The sequence below is a fragment of the Pan paniscus genome, chromosome 4 (genome assembly GCF_029289425.2).
Source record: "Pan paniscus chromosome 4, NHGRI_mPanPan1-v2.0_pri, whole genome shotgun sequence".
In the NCBI taxonomy this organism is placed as follows: Eukaryota; Metazoa; Chordata; class Mammalia; order Primates; family Hominidae; genus Pan; species Pan paniscus.
This window is the reverse complement of record NC_073253.2, coordinates 131083009-131102951: the sequence shown is the minus strand read 5'-3', so window position 1 is coordinate 131102951 and position 19943 is coordinate 131083009. Positions and strand designations below refer to the sequence as shown.

General features: G+C 39.7%; 1 long non-coding RNA gene across 1 annotated transcript in view; it reads right to left on the bottom strand.

Moving 5' to 3' along the window:
- Positions 1-663: 663 nt before the first annotated feature.
- Positions 664-19943, bottom strand: part of LOC117980384 (uncharacterized) — a 189945-nt gene continuing 170665 nt past the window's right edge. Inside the window, exon 3 of the long non-coding RNA XR_008625436.2 lies at positions 664-1517. This is a non-coding gene — a long non-coding RNA (uncharacterized LOC117980384). The remainder of the gene's footprint in view (positions 1518-19943) is intronic.

The window sequence follows — 19943 nt, the reverse complement described above, 5'->3', positions numbered from 1 at the left end:
CATGGGTGCCTCTGATCAAAGCAGCCCTTCATGTTTCCTTTCCTGGAGTGACAGGAATAACACACTCTGTGTCACCTATGTGCTTTTCTTTCTCGGGGATTCACTTCTGACCTTGTCTCCAACCACTCATCACCCAGAACCGGCTTGGGGGTTGGTGCAGTTGCTCTGTGGGGCACATCAAGTGCCTTTGTTCCTGAGTGCCTGCACTCAGCGCAGCACCCTCCTCTTGCCCTCTGGGAAAGTTCTCCTCTCTCCCCTTGTTCCCAACATTGCTCTTCCTCCCGCCCAGGATTTCTGCCTGAAAGGATTGATGTTGTGTTTAATTTTCCCTCTCTGCCTGACTACCAGATGAGCTGGTTGCCAACTCTCTTCTCCAATTCAAATAAGTTTGTCGTCTCCGAAGGACAAACTTTCAGAGTAATGTCCCCTTTTCAACACTGACAAATCAAAGCCATGGCTGTATATAATAGATCCTGGTCATAGTAACAACACCAATGTTACTCAAGGGTCTTATAGCTCTCCTTCCCTCTCCCCCCATCTATGGCCCTGACATCTCTCACCTATCAGACAGTGTCATCTGGATACCCCATGCACAGTCTCTGTGTCACTGTGTGCTATTCCTTCTCTGGGGTCCACTTCTGGCCCTGTCTTCAACCACTCTCATTCCCACCCTCACTCTGACTGTGGACAACTACCGCATTTCTCAGCTGGTCCCAACTTTCAACACTCCCCCAACCCACGCTGCTACCAGGCTTCTTTCTCTAAAATTCTGACTTCATCCCATCACTCCTGAGGCCCCTCTTAGCCTGTGGCTTCCCCATTTGAGTTATGAACCTTGGGAGATGGCAGAGGGTGAGTGGTATTAGGTAGCAAGGCCAGGCGCTGGGCACCTCCAGAAGGGAGCTGGTGGATGCATTGAGCCAGGAGTCTTCAAAATAAATCAGCTTTATGTTCTAACAAGATTAGGTAAGAGGTATCCCAACAACCCCGGGGGCCCCTCTCATAATTAAAGGCAGGCTTGAGTTTTACGGGGCTTGGGGCTCGTAGCTAAGCCCTTGGATCCAGCTCCCCCGGAAGCAGCCGCCTCTTCTCCACCTGCAGCTGGCACTCACCTTTAACTTTTTCACAGCACACTGCTCTCCTGGTTTTATCACTTCATTCACTCTTGACACAGACACAGACAGCAAAGGACAGGCTGGCAGCCTGGCAGTGGCTGTCCCTCCTGCTGCCTGGTGCACATGGGCAGCTGGGGTGAATGCAGAGGGGCCGGACAGCTTCCAAGTCAGCTCTGGGGAGCACACATCTTGGTTTGCTGTGCCCCAGAAGTCATCTCCTCCTCCAGGAGCCCTTGGACCCCGCAAAGGGGTTGGAACTGGATGTTAGGGAGAAAGACATCGCAGATAAGCCACACTTAGAGCAAAAAGCTTGGTCAGGGCCAGACACATTGGAGAGTCCTAGGAAGACATCACAGGTGGAGGTGTGCAGAGAAGATGCAAATATAACAGGAGGGATGATAGCTGAAAGGAGAAAAACAGAGTTGAAATTCAATAATTTGTGTGCCCCTGTCCTAATTTCTCACAATCCCACCTATCACCAGGACTATTGTTGTCTACAGTTTGTCTATAAATTAATTCACTTAAAAAAACCTTAAGCACAGCAGGGTGACTACAGTCAACAATAATTCATTGCACATTTAAAAATAACTAAAAAAGTATAAATGGGAGTGTTTGTAACACAAAGAAATGATAAATGCTGGAGGGGATGGATACCCCAGTTACCCTGATGTGATTGTTACAAATTGCATGCCTGTATCAAAATATCTCATGTACCCCATAAATATATACACCTACTATGTACCCATAGAAGCTTAAAAAATAAAATAAAATAAATAAAAATCAATTCAGTAAATAAAATCCCTTAAATATTCATATTTATTTGTTTATTTATTTATTTTTTTGAGACAGAGTCTCACTCTGCCACCCAGGCTGGAATGCAGTGGTGTGGGCTCAGCTCACTGCAACCTCTGCCTCCCAGATTCATGAAATTCTCCTGCCTCAGCTTCCTGAGTAGCTGGGATTACAGGCCCATGCCACCACACCCAGCTAGTTTTTGTATTTTTAGTAGAGACAAAGTTTCACCATGTTGGCCAGGCTGGTCTCAAACTCCTGACCTCAGGTGATCTGCCCACCTCGGCCTCCCAAAGTGCTGAGCTTATAGGCATGAGCCACTGCACCTAGCCTAAATACTCATATTTAAACAGGCAAATTTTACCAAAGGAAGAATTGGGACAGGACGGTGTCTTTCTTTTATTGCATTTTTCCTGCACTTATTTTTTTTTAATTACTTACTCATTTTTAATTGACAAGAATGGTATATGCTGTATTATGTAAAACCTGATCTTTTGAAATTACGTGTATATTTTAAAACATTGAACTATTAACATTTGTATTTCCTCACATACTTATTTTTTGTGGTGAGAACACTTAAAATCTCAGTGATTTTCAATAACACAATACATTGTTACTAACTATGGTCACCATGTTGTACAACAGATCTCTGGAACTTATTCCTCCTGACGAACTGAAATTTTGTACCCTTCGACCAATATCTCCTCAATCCCCCACCCCCAGCCTCTGGTAACCACCATTCTACTCGGTGCTTTTATGAATTCAATTGTTTTAGATTCCACATATATGTGAGATCATGAGATATTTGTCTTTCTGGGCCTGACTTATTTCACTTTATAAAATGTCCTGTAGGCTCATCCATGTCACAAATGACAGGATTTCCTGCTCTGAGAAGCAGCCCTGCCCATCCTCCTTCCCAGGGAGAATCTAGGGATGGGGATAGGGAAACAGAGGAACCCTCCTTCCGCTCCTTGCATTTCATGGGTTTGGAAATCCCAGAGTGGTGGAAACCTATGCCATGTCTCCCAGGGGGATCCAGAGGCAGGATCCCTCCTACAGAAGCCCCTGTAGCTGCAGAAGGCTTCCAGGCAAGAAGTCCCGAGTTCCCCTACACACTCCAGGGAGCAGCCGATCATCGTCCTGTGTGGCCAAAGTCAGTTCCGGTAGGTGCTGCTGGTTCCTTACCCAGTGTCCACTCAACCCCTCCCATGATTTTCTCCTGGATTCAGTGAGAAACATTCGCTTATCCAGACCCCTTTGCAGCCAGAGAACCCTTGCAAGTGCTGGCAAATGGGCTAAAAATGGAAACACATGATGGGCTTTCTGGAAAAGATGTTCCCTAATAAAAAGCGAAGGCGTTCAGTGATGTGTCTGCTCTTTGTTCTACCCTTGCCTTCCTGCCTCGAATGAGAATATCAAGAGGCCCCTGGCACACAGGAACTTGCAATATAAAATACAAAACCTCCTTGGGAAGAGTAGGACAAAAACCACATGCTGTGCGTGGCAGAGCAGAAAGAGAGGAGCCAGTCATCTCCCTGCTCAGTTAGGATTGCTTTTGGCTGCATGTAATAGATACTTGACAACAGTGGCTTAGCCAAGCAGGAATTTATTTTTCTGTCATAAGGAAAATTCCAGAGGGAGACAGATCAGGCAGCTGCAGCCTCAACTGGTGGCATAAAGCCTGGGGAGAGGGACTTTTAGTGGGGCCTTTGCTCATTTACAGGCCAGCTGGGGCCATATTACCCAAAACAAAAAGACAAAAACAGTAATTGGCAAGTGAATGTGAGTTTCACAATCCACAGATTAGGTTGCAGGAAGTGACATTTTTATCTTCCTATTACAACTAAATTATGTCCCCAGACCTAACTGGGCCCCATGGGAGGAAAACTAATGTAGTTTAGCCAGTGAATTCAATCAGCTCAGGGCCAATTTGGTCAAAGTGAGTTGTTCTCTTTCTTTCTTTGTCCCCAGCATGGCATCAAAGTGGTCCATCTGAGGCAAAGCACAGTGGCTCATGACTGTAATCTCAGCACTTTGGGAGGCTGCGACTCGAGGATCACTCGAGTACAGGAGTTTGAGACTAGCCTGGACAATGTATTGAGACCCCATCTCTACACAAAATTTTAAAACGAGCTGGGCACAGTGGCTTGCGCCTGTGGTCCCAGGTACATAGGAGGCTGAGGCAGGAGGATCGCTTGAGTCCAGGAGGTGGAGGCTGCAGTGAGCTGTGATTGTACCACTGCAACTCCACCCTGGGCAACAGAGCAAGACTCTTTCTCCAAGAAAAAAGAAGGTCCATTGGTACCGTGGAGTACCACTCACCAGTACTACTCAAAACAGCACAAATGAATCTCAAATGTTAAACTATGTGGAAGCAGCTAGGCGCAAAAGATGATATTGTGTATTAGTCCATTTATATGATATTCTGGAAAAGACAAATCCACATGGACAGAGGACAGATCAGTGGTTGCCAGGGGCCAGAGGTTGGGGGAGAGTTGTTGACTCCAAAGGAGCACAAGAAAATTGGGAGGGGAGAGACAGTATGTTCTAGATCTTAATTGTGTTGGTTACACATTTGCCAAAACCCACAGAAGTTTCCACTAAAAAGAGTAAATTTTACTGTACATCAATTATACTTCAATAAACCTGATTTTTAAAAATAGAGGGAGGATCTTGAGCTTCAGAAGGCAGAGATCATGTCTATTTTCCTCACCATTAAATTCCTGGCATCCAGCACACTATTGAATGAATGAATGAATGAATGGATATCTAAAATGAGAGCTTTCTCATTCCAGAAAAGTTATTCAACTCTATATTCTATAACAATTTTTGGTTTTCAGAGAGACAGTCTTGCTCTATTGCCCAGGCTGGAGTGTAGTGGCATGATCATAGCTTCCTGCAGCCTGAAACCCTCGGGCTCAAGTGATCCTCCTGCCTCAGCCTCCCAAGTAGCTGGGACTACAGATGGATGCCATCATGCCTGGCTATCTTTTTTTTTTGTAGAGATGGGTCTCACTATGTTGCCCAGCCTGGTCTTGAACTCCTAGCCTCAAGCGATCCTCCCGTCTTAGCCTCCCAAAGTGCTGGGATGACAGGCATGAGCCCCCCTGACCCAGCCTATAACATTTTAATTATACCAAGAAACTTTCCTCCCTCTTTGGCTGGTGGGAGTAGCAACAAAATGACAAGGTATAGAACAAGGGAAATACTTGATTTGTGGGGCTTCTTCCTGTTGTTGAAACGGGAAAGAGATTAATCTAACTCTCAAATGGTCTTTGTTAGTAGAGTATGATGTTCAATGGCCATTTCCACCCAATCACCTAAAATCAGGAGTGGGTATGAGAGGACCAAGGCAGAGAAAGTAAAGATAAGTAACATTTAGTAAGCACCTTCCATGTTCTTGTGCTTTACGTGTACAAATTTATTTCATTTCCACAGCAAACCTTTAAGGAAGACTTGACACCGACATCTTACAGGACAGGATCAGAAAAGCAAGCGGGCTCTCGTCCTCTCGATGTCCACAACACTTATCCCTCAGGATTTTCTAAGATGGGATGTCACATACAGGAGGGCCTACACGCAGAAGGCAGCCAAGAGATGGATGAAAAAGATTTGGGTATTTTTTTAAGCACTAAATGGTTATGGTAAAGTATTCTTTGGAGGGAGGTGAGGGGGGAGGTGAGGGAAAAAAAGTTTTTTTGTGTAACATCAACAAGTATAAAGTGAAATTTAGGGTTTCTTATCATCCTTGGCTTCTTGTAGCCTCCCCAGATATAATTAATATTATCAGATATCCTTTCCAGAGATAATTCATAGATATATAGCATATATATAGATAATATCATATATAATACACTATGTTAATAAAATATCTAAAATATTTATAATAATATCAAGTGTTAATACAGTGTTACTATGTTAATAAAATATCTATAATATTTATAATATCTAGTGTTAACACAATGTGATATTAATAAAATATCTAAGACATTTAAAATATCTAGTTTTAACACACTGTGATATTAATAAAATATCTATGATATTTATAATATCTAGTGTTAACACACTATGATATTGAGAAAATATCTTTATATTTGTCATAGGTAGTGATAACATACTATGAATATTAAGAAAATATGTATGATATTTACATGACCTTGTGTTAACATACAGTGTAAACACACTATGATATTTAAAAAAAACTAAGATATTTATAATATACAGTGTTAACACACAGGGTTAACACATTATGATACTAAGAAAATATCTATGATATTTATAATATCTGAAGTTAACACACAGTGTTAACACACTATGATATCCATAAAATACCTATGATATTTATAAATGTAAACACACAATGATATTAATAAAATATCTATGATATTTATAATATCTAGTGTTTATACACAGTGTTAACACACAATGATATTAATAAAATTTCCACATTTATAATATCTAGTGTTAACAAACTATGATATTAATAAAATTTCCATATTTATAATATCTAGGGTTAACACACTATGATACTAATAAAATATTCAGTTTTAACACTCTATACTATTAATAAAATATCCATTATATTTATAATATCTTGTGTTAACACCTGTGATACTAATAATAAATCCATAATAATCATATGTAATGTATCACATAGTGTTAACACACTATGACATTAATAAAGTATCCATGATATTTATAATATCAAGTGTTAACACACTAGGATATTAATGAAATATCCATAATATTTTAAATATCTAGTGTTAACACACTAAGATATTAACAAGATATGATGATATTTATATCTAGTGATAACATGCTATGATATTAAGAAAATATACATGATAATTACTATATCCAGAGTTAACACAGAGTGTTAACATACTATGACATTCATGAAATAGCCATGATATTTATAATATCTAGTGGTGACACACTATGATATGAATAAAATATCCATGATATTTAAAATATCTGATGTAAACACACTATGATATTCATAAGATATCTTTGATATTTGTAATATCTAGAGTTAAAACACAGTGTTAAACCCACTATGATATTAATAAAATATTTGATATTTATAATATCTAGTGTTAACACATTATGATACTAACAAAATATCTCTGATATTTATAATATCTAGTGTTAATCCTGTGTTTTAACACAGTTATTATGATATTCAAAATATCTAGTGTTAACACACTACGATATTAATAAAATATCAATGACATTCATAATATCTAGTGTTAACACACTGTGATATTATTGAAATATCCATGATTTTATAATACCTAATGTTAACACACTGAGATATTACTAATAATAATAAAATATAATGATATTTATAATGTCTAGTTTTAACACACTATGATATTAAGAAAATATCTGTGATAATTATATCTAGTATTAACACACAGTGTTAACACAGTATATTAATGAAATATCCATATTTATAATATCTAGTATTAACACACAGTGCTGTTATTTATAAAATATCTGCAATATTTATAATATCTAGTGAAAACACTATGATATTAAAAAATCAATGATATTTATAACATCTAGTGTTAACACACGATATTAATAAAATATCTTGATATTTATGATATCCAGTGTTAAAACACTATGATATTAATAAAATATCTTTGATATTTATAATATGTAGTGTTAACACAGTGTGAACACATTATGGTATTAATAAAATATACATGATATTTATAATAACAAATGTTAATACTCAGTATTAACACACTAAGATATTAATGAAATATCCATGATATTTATAATACCTAGTTTTAACATACTATGATATTAATAAAATATTGATGATATTTTGCATGATATCCATGATATCCGTTATAGCCACATCAGAGTACATACCCACAGGGTGTATATCCACTGGAATATTAGGAATAATATCTTTCTAGATATTATGAATCATATCACGGGTTGTACATCCAGTGTGTACACCCACTGAAATACTAGGAGTGATATCTATTTAAGATGATAAAAATGACAACAAAGGCTGAATGCAAAGGGTGTACAATAACTGAGGTATTAGGGATAATATCTCCCTAAGCTATTACAAATAACATGACAGAGTGTACACACAGGGTGAACACCCACTGGGATATTAGGAGTAATATCTCCCTAAGATATTACAAATAATATCACAGGATGTACACACAGGGTGTGCACCCACTGGAATATTATGAGTAATATCTCCCTAAGATATTACAAATAACATCACAGGGTATACACACAGGGTATACACCCACAGGGATATTAGGAGTAATATCTCCCTAAAATATTACAAATAATAACACACCATGTACACACAGGGTATACACCCACTGGGATATTAAAAGTAATATCTGCCTAAAATATTACAGATATCACAGGGTGTACACCCACTGGGATATTAGAAGTAATATCCCCTTAAGATATTATGAATAATATCACAGGGTGTACATCCACTGTGATATTAGGAGCAATATCTGCTTAACATATTAGAAATATTATCACAGTGTGTACACATACTGCGATATTAAAAGTAATATCTCCCTATGATGTTATAACTAATATCACAGGGTGAACGCATGTCGTGTACACCCACTGTGATATTAGGAGTAATATCTCCTTGGGTTGTTACGAATAATTTTCCAGGGTGTATGCACAGCGTGTATACCCACTGTGATGTTAGGAGTAATATCTTCATATGACATTATAAATAATATTTCAGGGTGTACACAAAGGGTGTATGCCCATGTTGATATTAGGAATTATGTCTTCCTATGACATTACAAATAATATCTCAGGGTGTACACACAATGTGTACATACACTGATATTAAAAATAATATCTGCCTAGGACATTACAAATAATATCCCGGGTGTACACACAGGGTGTACACTGACTGTGATGTTAGGATTAATATCTCCCTAGGAGATTACAAAGAATATCCCAGGGTGCACACACAGGTGTACACCCATTGTGATATTATATTAGGAGTAATATCTCCCTATAATATTATGAATTATTTCACAGGCTGTACACCAATTGTGATATTAGGAGTAATATCTTCCTAGGATACTATGAATAATATTTCAGGGTGCACACTAACTGTGATATTAGGAGTAATATCTACCTAGGATATTACAAATACTATCCCAGGGTGTACACTTACTGTGAAACTAAGAGAAAAATCTCCCTGGGATATTATAGATAATATCCCAGGGTGTACAGTCACATTAACATTAAAAGCAATATCTCACTAGGATATTACAAATAATATGTCAGGGTGTACACCCACTGTGACATTAAAAGTAATATATCTCTAAAATATTATGAATATTTTCACAGGGTGTACACTTATGATGTACACTCACTGTGATATTAAGAGTAATATATTTCTATGATATGAATAATATCACAGACTGTACACACACTGTGATATTAGAAGGAATATCTCCCTATGATATTAAGAATAATATCACAGGGTGTAAACACATGATGTAAACCCACTGTGATATTAAGGGTAATATCTCTACACCCACTGTGATATTAGGAGTAATATCTCTCTAGGATATAACAAATAATATCACAATTGGTGCACACACAGGGTGTACACCCTCTATGATATTAGATGTATTACATCCATAGCATATTATGAATAATATCACAGTGGGTGTACACACACACAGTGAGATCTTACTCCTAATGTCACAGGGGGTGTATATTATGCGTGGAAACCCTGTGACATTATTCATAATATTCTAGGAAGATATTACTCTTAATGTCGCTGGGGGTGTACACCATGTGTGGAAACCCTGTGACATTATTTGTAATATCTTAGGGAGATATTACACTTAATGTCACGGGGGTGATCAATGTTTGTGGACACCTCGTGACATTATTCATAATATCCTAGGGAGATATTACTTCTATGTCACAGAAGGTGTACCCTGTCTGTGGACACCTTCTGTGACATCATTCATAATATCGTAGGGAGATAGTACTCTTAATGTCAAAGGGGGTGTACATCATGTGTGGAGATCATGTGACATTATTTGTAATACTTTAGGGAGATATGATTCCTAATATCACAGAAAATGTACAGCATGTGTAGACATCCTGTGACATCTTCCTAAGAGTAGTATCTTCCTAGAATATTAAGAACACAGTGGGTGTACACACAGCGTGTGCACTCACTGTGATGTTATTCATAATATCCTATGAAGATAATACTCCTAATATCACAGAGGGTGTAGACAGTGAGTGTACAAGGTATACACAAGATGTGCACTCACTGTTATATGAGGAGTAATATCTCCTTAGAATATTACATATAATATCGGAGTGGGTATACACACAGGGCGATATCCTATTACAGTGCCTGTACACCCTTCGATATGATTCATAATATCCTAGGGAGATATTACACTTAATATCACACACACTTTGATATTAGGTGTAATATCTCCCTAGGATATTACAAATAATATCACAGGGTGTACACCCACTGTAATATTAGGAGTAATATCTCCCTAGAATATTACAAATAATATCACAGGGTGTACACTGACTGTGATATTAAAAAATATTATCACTAAAATATTATGAATATTATCACAGGGTGCACACCAACTGTGATATTAGGAGTAATATCTCCTTAGAATATTAAAAATAATATCACAGGGTGTACACCCACAGTGATATTAGGAGTAATATATCCCTAGAATATTACGAATAGTATCATAGAGTGTACACTTACTGTGATATTAGGATTAATATATCCCTGGAATATTACGAATAATATCACAGATTGTACTCACAAGGTGTACACCCACTGTGATATTAGGAATAATATCTGCCAAGAATATTATAAATAACATCTGCCAAGTATATTATAAATAACATCATACAGAGTGCACCCACTGTGATATTACACGTAATATCTCCCTAGAATATTATGAATAACATCAATGGATGTACACACAAGGTGTACACCCACTGTGATATTAAGAGTAATACCTCTGTAGGATATTACTAATTATATAACATTGTATATACCCACTGTGATATTAAGAGTAATAGCTCTCTAGGTTATTATGAATAATATCACAGTAGGTGTACACAATGTTGTACACCTACTGTGATATTAGAAGTAATATCTTTCTAGGATATTATGAATATCACAAGGTGCACACTCACTGTGATATTAGGAGTAATATCTCCCCAGAATATTACAAATAATATCACAGGGTGTACAAACATGGTGTACCCCTACTGTGATACTAGGAGTAATATTTCCCTAGGATATTAGAAATAATATCACAGGGTGTACTTACATTGTGTACCTTCCCTGTGATACTAGGATTAATATCTCCCTGGGATATTATAAATAACTTCACTGAATGTACACAGATTCTGTATTCTCACTGTGATACTAGGAGTAGTATCTCTCTAGGATATTATGAATAATATCACAGGGTGAACACACATGGTGTACCCCTACTGTGATATTCACAATATCTCCCTAGGATATTGTGAATAATATCACTGGGTGTACACACATGGTGTACCCCCCACTGTCATACTAAGAGTGATATCTTCCAAGGATACTAGAAATAATGTCAAAAAGTGTACATATATGGTGTACACCCACTGTGATAGTAGGAGTAATACCTCCCTAGGATATTATAAATAATATCACAAGGTATATGCACATGGTGTACATTCACAGTGTTAATAGGAATAATATTTTTCCAGGATATTACAAATAATATCATAGGGTCTACACACATGGTGTATACCCACTGTGATAGTAGGAGTAATATCTTCCTAGGATATTACAGATAATATCACAGGGTATACATGCATGGTGTACACCCATTGTGATACTAGGAGAAATATCTCCCTATGATATAATGAATAGTATAACAGGGTGTAGTCATATGATGTAAACCCACTGTGATATTAGGAGTAATATCTCCGTAGGATATGAGGGTATTGGGAGTAATATGTTCTCTTCCCCTGGATATTATGAACAGGGGAGTGTACAACCCTTGCAATGTAACAGGGGTTTGTACCTTCCCTGCAATACTGGGAGTAATAGCATCTTATCTCCTTCTGGATATTATGAACAATATAACATTGGGGTGTACACCCACTGCAATATTGGGAGTAATATCATCCCCTCTTTCCCTAAATATTATGAAAAGTATCAGAGAGGGTGTACACTTCCTGCAATATTGCGAGTGATATCATCCCCGCCCCCCCGGATAATACGAACAATATGATAGAGGAATGTACACCCTCTGCAGTATTGGGACTAATATTATTCCCTTTCTCCCTGCATATTACGTACAATATCACTGCGGGGTGCACACACCCTGTGATATTGGATGTAATATCATCCCCTCTCCTTCTAATATTACAAACCATATTATAGGGAGTGTATTCCCACTGTGATATTGAGGGTAATATCATCTGCTCCCCTCCTGGATATTATGAAAAATGTAACAGAGGGTGTACACCTTCTGCGATATTGGAGGTAATATCATCCCTTTGTCTAATAAGAAGAAGTAATATCATCTTCTTCCCCCACTGAATATTATTAACAACATCACAGGGGGTTTACACACCCTGTGATATTGGGAGTAATATCATCCTCTCGCCCCCTAGATATTACCAACAATATCACAAGCAGACGTACACCTCCTATGAACAATATCACAGGAAGGAGTACACCCCCTACGATATTGAGAGTGATATCATCCCCTTTTTTTTCTAGATATTTTGAAGAATATCACAGGGGAGTATACACCCCCTGTGATATTGGAAGTAATATCATCCCCTACCCTTCCGGATATTACAAACAATATCACAGGGGGTGTACACCCCTTGTGATATTGGGAGTAATATCATCCCCTACCACCCTGGATATTACAAACAATATCACAGAGGGTATACACCTTCTGTGATATTGGGAGTAATATCATCGTCTTCCTTCCCTGGATATTACAAACAACATCACAGGGGGGTTTACAACCCCTGAGATATTGGGAGTAATATCGTCCTCTTCCCGCCTAGATATTATGAAAAATATCACAGAAGGGTGTACACACCCTGCGATATTGGGAGTTGTACAACCCCAAAGATATGGGGAGTGTTATAACCCTCTCCTCCCCTGAGTGTTATGAACCATATCACAGGGGGGTGTACATGCCCCTGCGATATGGGGAGTGATATCATCCTCTCCCCCTCTGGATGTTACGAACCATATCACAGGCGAGTGTACACTCCCCAGCGATATGGGGTGTATTATCATCCACTCCCCAACGGATCTTACAAACCATTTCACAGCAGAGTGAACACACCCCGTGATATCAGGAGTAGTATCACCCTCTCCTCTCCTAAATATTACAAACCCTATCCCAGGGGGGTGTACACTCAAGGTGTTTACGATATTGGAAGTAATATATTCTCCCCTCTGGATATTAGAAACAACATCACCCGGGAGGGTGGGTGTACAGCCACTGCGATATTGGGCATAACTTCATCTTCCCTCTTCCTCTGGATATAGGAATTATACTACAGGCGGGGTGTACACCCCCTGCGATGTTGAGACTCACGTCATCCTCTCTTCCCCTGCATATTAGGAACAATATCACAAGGGGGTGTGGACATTTTCTGTGATATTGAAAGTAATATCATCTGCTTAGCTTCTGGATATTAGGAACAATATTACAGAAGTGGTGAACACCCCCTTCGATATTGGGAATATTATCTTCTGCTCCCTAAATATTAAGAACAATACCACAAGCGGGCTGTACACCCTTTGCTATATTTGGACTAACATCAAACTCTCCTTTTCTGGATATTAGGAAGAATATCACTGGACGGGGTGTACTCTCCCAGTGATATTGATAGTAATAGAGTTCTATCCCCCACTGGACATTAAAAGCAATATCACAGGCGGGTTGTACAGCCCCTGGGATATTGGGAGTAATATAATCGTCTTTCCACCTGGGTATTAGAAACAATATCACCAGGGGGGTGTACAGTTCCTGCAATATTGGGAGTAATATCATCCTGTCCCCCCTGGATATCAGGAACTATATTACACTTGGAGTGCACACCTTCTGCGATTTTGGGAGTGATATTCTCTTCTTATCTAGATGTTAGGAACAATATCGCAGAGGCAGTGTAAACTCCCTGAGATATTGGGAGTAATATCATCCTCTTTTCGCCTGGATATTAGGAACAATGTCACAAGAGGGTTGTACACTCTTTGCGATATTGTAAGTAATGCCATCCTCTCCACTACTGAATATTAGGAACAATATTAAAGTGGGGATGAACACTCCCTGCGACATTGAGAGTATATCATCCTCTCTCTGCAGCGGATATTAGGAACAAATTTACAGGAAAGATGTCCACCCTTTGCAATACCGGGAGTAATATTATTTTCCCCTTAGGTATTAGGAACAATATTACATGGTGGGTGACCAGCCCCTGCAATATTTGGAGTAATATTAACATATCCCCACCTGGATATTAGGAATAATACAACAGGGGGGTGTACACATCCTTCGATAATGGGAATAATATGATTCTCTTTCCCCTGGATATTGGGAACAATATCATCGAGAACGTGTACACTTCCTGCAATATTGGGAGTCATATTATCTTCTCCCCCCACCGGGCATTAGAAACAATATCACGGGGGGGGGGGCGGGGGGGGCATTGTGTACACTTTCTGCAATATTGGGAGTAATATCATCTTCTTTTCCCTGGATATAGAGAACAATATCACAGGGAGGGAGTACATCTGCCCTTCAATATTGGTAGTAATATTATCCTCTCCCTCCCTGGATACTGGAAACAATATCACAGCAGGGGTTTACACACCCTGCAATATTGGGAGTAATGGCATTCTCTTTCCTTCTGGATATTAGGAAGAATATCACAGGGTGCTGTACGTCCCCTGCGATATTGGGAGTAAAATCATCCTCTCCCGCCCTGTACATTAGGAAAAATATCACCAAAGTGGTGTACATTCTTTGCGATATTGGGAGTAATATCATCCTCTCTTCTCTTAGATATTAAAAACAATATCACAGGCGAAGTGTACACCCTCTGCGATATTGGAAGTTATATCTTCCTCTCCCCCCCGGATATTAGAAACAGTATCTTATTACAGGTGTACACTCTTTAGGATATTGACAGTAATATCATCGTCATCCCCATGGATATTAGAAACAATATCACAAGCGAAGTGTACAACTCCTACAATATCGGGAGTAGTATCATCCTCTCTCCCACGGGAATTAGAAGCAATATCATGCGTGAGGGATGTACACCTTCTGCGATATTTGGAGTAATAACATCCTCTTTCCCCATAGATATTAGGGACCGTATCACAGGGAGAGTGTACACCCCCTGCGATTTAGGGAGTAATATTATCCTCTCACCTTCTGATATTAGGAAATATATCACAGCAGGGAGTGCAAAATTTTGGGGATATTAATCATAGTACCTTCGTCTGCCCACCTGGATAATAGGAACAATATCACAAGGGGGGTGTACAACCTCCACGATATTGAGAGTAATAGCATCCTCTCCTCCCCGGTTATTAGTAAATATATCACAGGGGGGAATGTACACAACCTGCGATATTGGGAGTAATATCATTTTCTCCCCTTCTGGATATTACAAACAATATCACAAGAGGGTTGTACAATCTCTGTGATATTGGGAGTAAGAACATTCTCTCCCTCTCTGGATATTAGGAACAATATCAGGGGTGCTGTACACCACCTGCGATATTGGGAGTAATATCATCCTCTTTCCCCCTGGATATTAGAAACAATATCACAGGGATGGTGTACACCATCTGAGTAATTAGGAGTAATGTTATCTTCTCCCCACCCTAGATATTAGGAACAATATGACAGGAGAGGTGTACAGCCCCTGTGATATTTGGAATAATTTTATTATCTCCTCCCTGGATATTAGGAACAATATCACAGGGGTGGTGCACACACCCTTTGATATTGGGAGTAATATCATTCTCTTTTCCCTTGATATTAAAAAGAATATCATGGGAGGGCGTACACCCTCTGTAATATTGGGTGTAATATCATCCTTTCTTCCTCTGGATATTAAAAACAATACCATAGAGGGGGTGTACACCCCATGCGGTATTGGGAGTAATATCATCCTCTTTCTCATGGATATTAGGAACCATATCACAGAAGGGGTGTACACCTTTTGCGATATTGGAAGTAATGTCATCCTCCCCCCTGCTTGATTTTAGAAACAATATCACAGGGCTGGTGTACATCCCCTGAGATATTGAGAGTTATATCATCCTCTCTTCCCCTGGAAATTATGAACAATATCACAGGGGGGGTTTACACTTTCTGCAATATTTGTAATAATATCATCTTCTGCCTGCCCTGGATATTGGGAACAATATCACAAGGGGGGTGTACACTCCCTGTGATACTGGAAGTCATATCACCCTCTCTCCCCCTGGATACTGACAGCAATATCACAGAAAATGTGTATACCATCTGCAATATTGAAAGTAATATTATTCTTTTCTAAACTTTAGGAAGTATATCAAAGGGTGAGTGTACACTTCCTGTGATATTGAAATAATATCAGTCTCTAACCCTTTGGATATAAAAGCAATTTCACAGCAAGGGTGTACACCCCCTGAAATACTGGAATTACTAACATCCTCTCTCCCTCACGATATTAGAAACAATATCACAGTGGGTGTGTAAACCCCCTGCAATATCCTTCTGTGGATATTAGAAACAATATAACAGAAACAATATAACAATGTCACAGCCCCTGCGATATTGGGAGTAATATCATGCTCTCCACTTCTGGATATTAGAAACGATATCAAATGGGGGTGTACACCCACTGCGATATTGGGAGTATTATCATCTTCTTCACCCCCGGATATTAGGAAGAATATCACAGAAATGGTGCACACCCCTGTGATTTTGGAAGTAATATCCTTCCCCTTCGCATATTAGGAACAATATCACAGAAGGGATGTAGACCCCTCTCGATATTGGGAGTAATATTAGTCCTTTTCTCCCCTGGATATTAGAAACAATATCATGGGGGGGTGAAAACCACCCTTGAAATTGGGAGAAATATCATTCTTTTCCTCCCCTGGATATTAAAAGCAATATCGCAGGAGGGGTGTACATTCACTGCACTATAGGAAGTCATATCATCCTCTCCTTCCCTAGATATTAGGAACAGTATCACAGCGGTGGCACACACCTGTGCAATATTAGGAGTAATATCATCCTTTTCCCCCCTGGATATTAGGAACAATATCACAAGTGGGTGGTTACACACCCCGCAATACTATGAGTAATATCACGATCTCCACAATGGATATTACAAACCATATCACAGAAAAATGTACACCCCCCGGGATATGGGGAGTAATATCACCATCTCCCCCTCTGGATATTACGAACCATAACACACTTCTTGCAATATGGGGAGTAATATTACCCTCTCCCCCTGTGGATATTATGAACCATATCAAACCCTCAATGATATGGGGAGTAATATCATCCTCTCACCCCCAGGATATTGCAAATGATATCACAAGGGTGTGTACACTCCCCGGGATATGGGGAGTAATATCACCCTCTCCACCCCTGGATATTGTGAACCATATCACAGGGGGCTGTATGCCTCCTGCGATAAAAGGCGTGATATCACACTCTCCCCCACTGGATATTACAAACCATATCACAGGGGGGTGCACACCCCCCGCAATATGGGGAGTTAGATATCACCGTCTCCCCCACTTAATATTGTGAACCACATCGCGGGGCGATGTACTCCCCCGTGATATGGAGAGTAATATTACCTTCTCTTCCATGGATATTGCGAACCATATCACAAGGGGCTGAACACACCACACGATATAAAAAGTAATATCACCCTCTCCCACCATGGATATTGTGAAACATATCAGGGGGGCTGTACACCCCCTGTGATAAGTGGTGTAATATCATCCTCTCCGACACTGGATATTAGGAACAATATCACAAGTGGGCAGTTACACCCACCCCCCCTCGCGATATTGGGAGTAATATTATCCCCTCCACCCCTGAATATTATGAACCATATCACTGTGGGTGTACACCCCCCACGATATGGGGAGTAATATCACCCTCACCCCCACCCCCGCCACGGATATTACGAACCATATCATTGGGGATGTACAACTCCAGCGATATGGGGAGTAATATCACCCTCTCCCCCCGGATATTATGAACCATGTAACAGGGGAGTCTACAACACCAGTGATATGGAGAGCAGTCACACTCTCTCCCCCACCGGATGTTATGAACCATATCACCTGAAAGTGTAGACTTCCCGCATTATGGGGAGTAATATCACCCTCTACCCCCCTGAATATTATGAACCATATCACAGGGAAGTGTACAACCCCTGTGATGTTGGCAGTAATGTAATTCTCTTTCACCCTGGATGTTAGGAACAGTATCACGTGGGAGGGGAGTGTACATGCATGGCAATATTGAGCGTAATATCAATCTCTTTCCTCTAAATATTGGGAACAATATGACAGGAGGGGTGCACACCCCATGGGACATTGAGAGTAATACCATCCCCTCTCTCCCTGGATATTAGGAACAATATCACAGGAAGAGTGTACACCCCCTGCGTTATTGGGATTAATATTATTTTCTCCCCCAATGGATATTAGGAATAATATCATGGGGGGTGTAAACCCTTTGTGATATTGAGAGTAATATCATCCTCTCCCCACTGGATATTAAGAACAATATCACAAGGTGGGGTGTACACCTTCTGCGATATTGGGAGTAATATCTTCCTCTCCCCCATGAAATATGAGAAACAATACCACATGGTGGGTGGACACCCCTTGCGATATTGGGAGTAATAACATCCTCTCCCACCCAGGGTGTTAGGAACAATATCACAGGAGTGGTGTACAGCCCCTGTGATGCTAAGAGTAATATCCTCTTCTCTCCTGGAGATTACAAACAATATCAATGTGGGGGTGTATAACCCCTGGGAAATTGAGTGTAATATCATCCTCTCCTCACCTGGATATTCGGAACCATATCACAGAATGGTGTATGCCCCATGTGAATTTGGTAGTAATACCACTTTCTTTCCCACAGGATATGAGAAACAATATCAAAAGGGTTGTGTTCACCCCCTGATATACTGGGAATGATATTATACTTCCCCCCCGAATATTAGGAACATTATTATGTGGGGAGTGTCTACCCCCTGCAATATTGGGAGTATTTTTATCTCTTCACTTGGATATTTGGAACAATATCACAGGAGGGGTGTATACGCCCTGTGATATTTTAAGAAATATCACCCTCTCCCCCCGGCTATTAGATACAATATCACAGGGGTTGTACACCCCCTGCGATCTTGGGAGTAAATTTATTCTCTCTCCACCTAAATATAAGGAACAATTTCACACGGGGAGTGTACACCTTCTGCAATATTGACAGTAATATCATCTTCTTTTCCCCTGGATATTAGGAACAATATCACAAGGAAGGTGTACACCCACTGCGATGCTGAAAGTAATATTATCCTCTTCCCTCAAAGATATTAGGAACAATATCACAGAAGAGGTGTACACCAACTGCGATATTGGCAGTGATATCATCATCTCCTCTCGTGGATATTAAGAACAATATCACAAAGGGGTGTACAACTCCTGTGATATTGAGAGTAATACTATCCTCTCACCCCCTGGATATTTGGAACAATATCACAAAGGATATCCCCTGCAATATTGGGAGTAACATCATCCACTCCCCCCCAGATATTAAAAACAATATCACAGAAGGGGTGTACACCACCTGCGATAATGAGAGTCATGCCATCCTCTCCTTCATGGATATTAGGAACAATCTCACTGGGGAATGTGCATCCCCTGGGATATCTTGAGTAATATCATTCTCT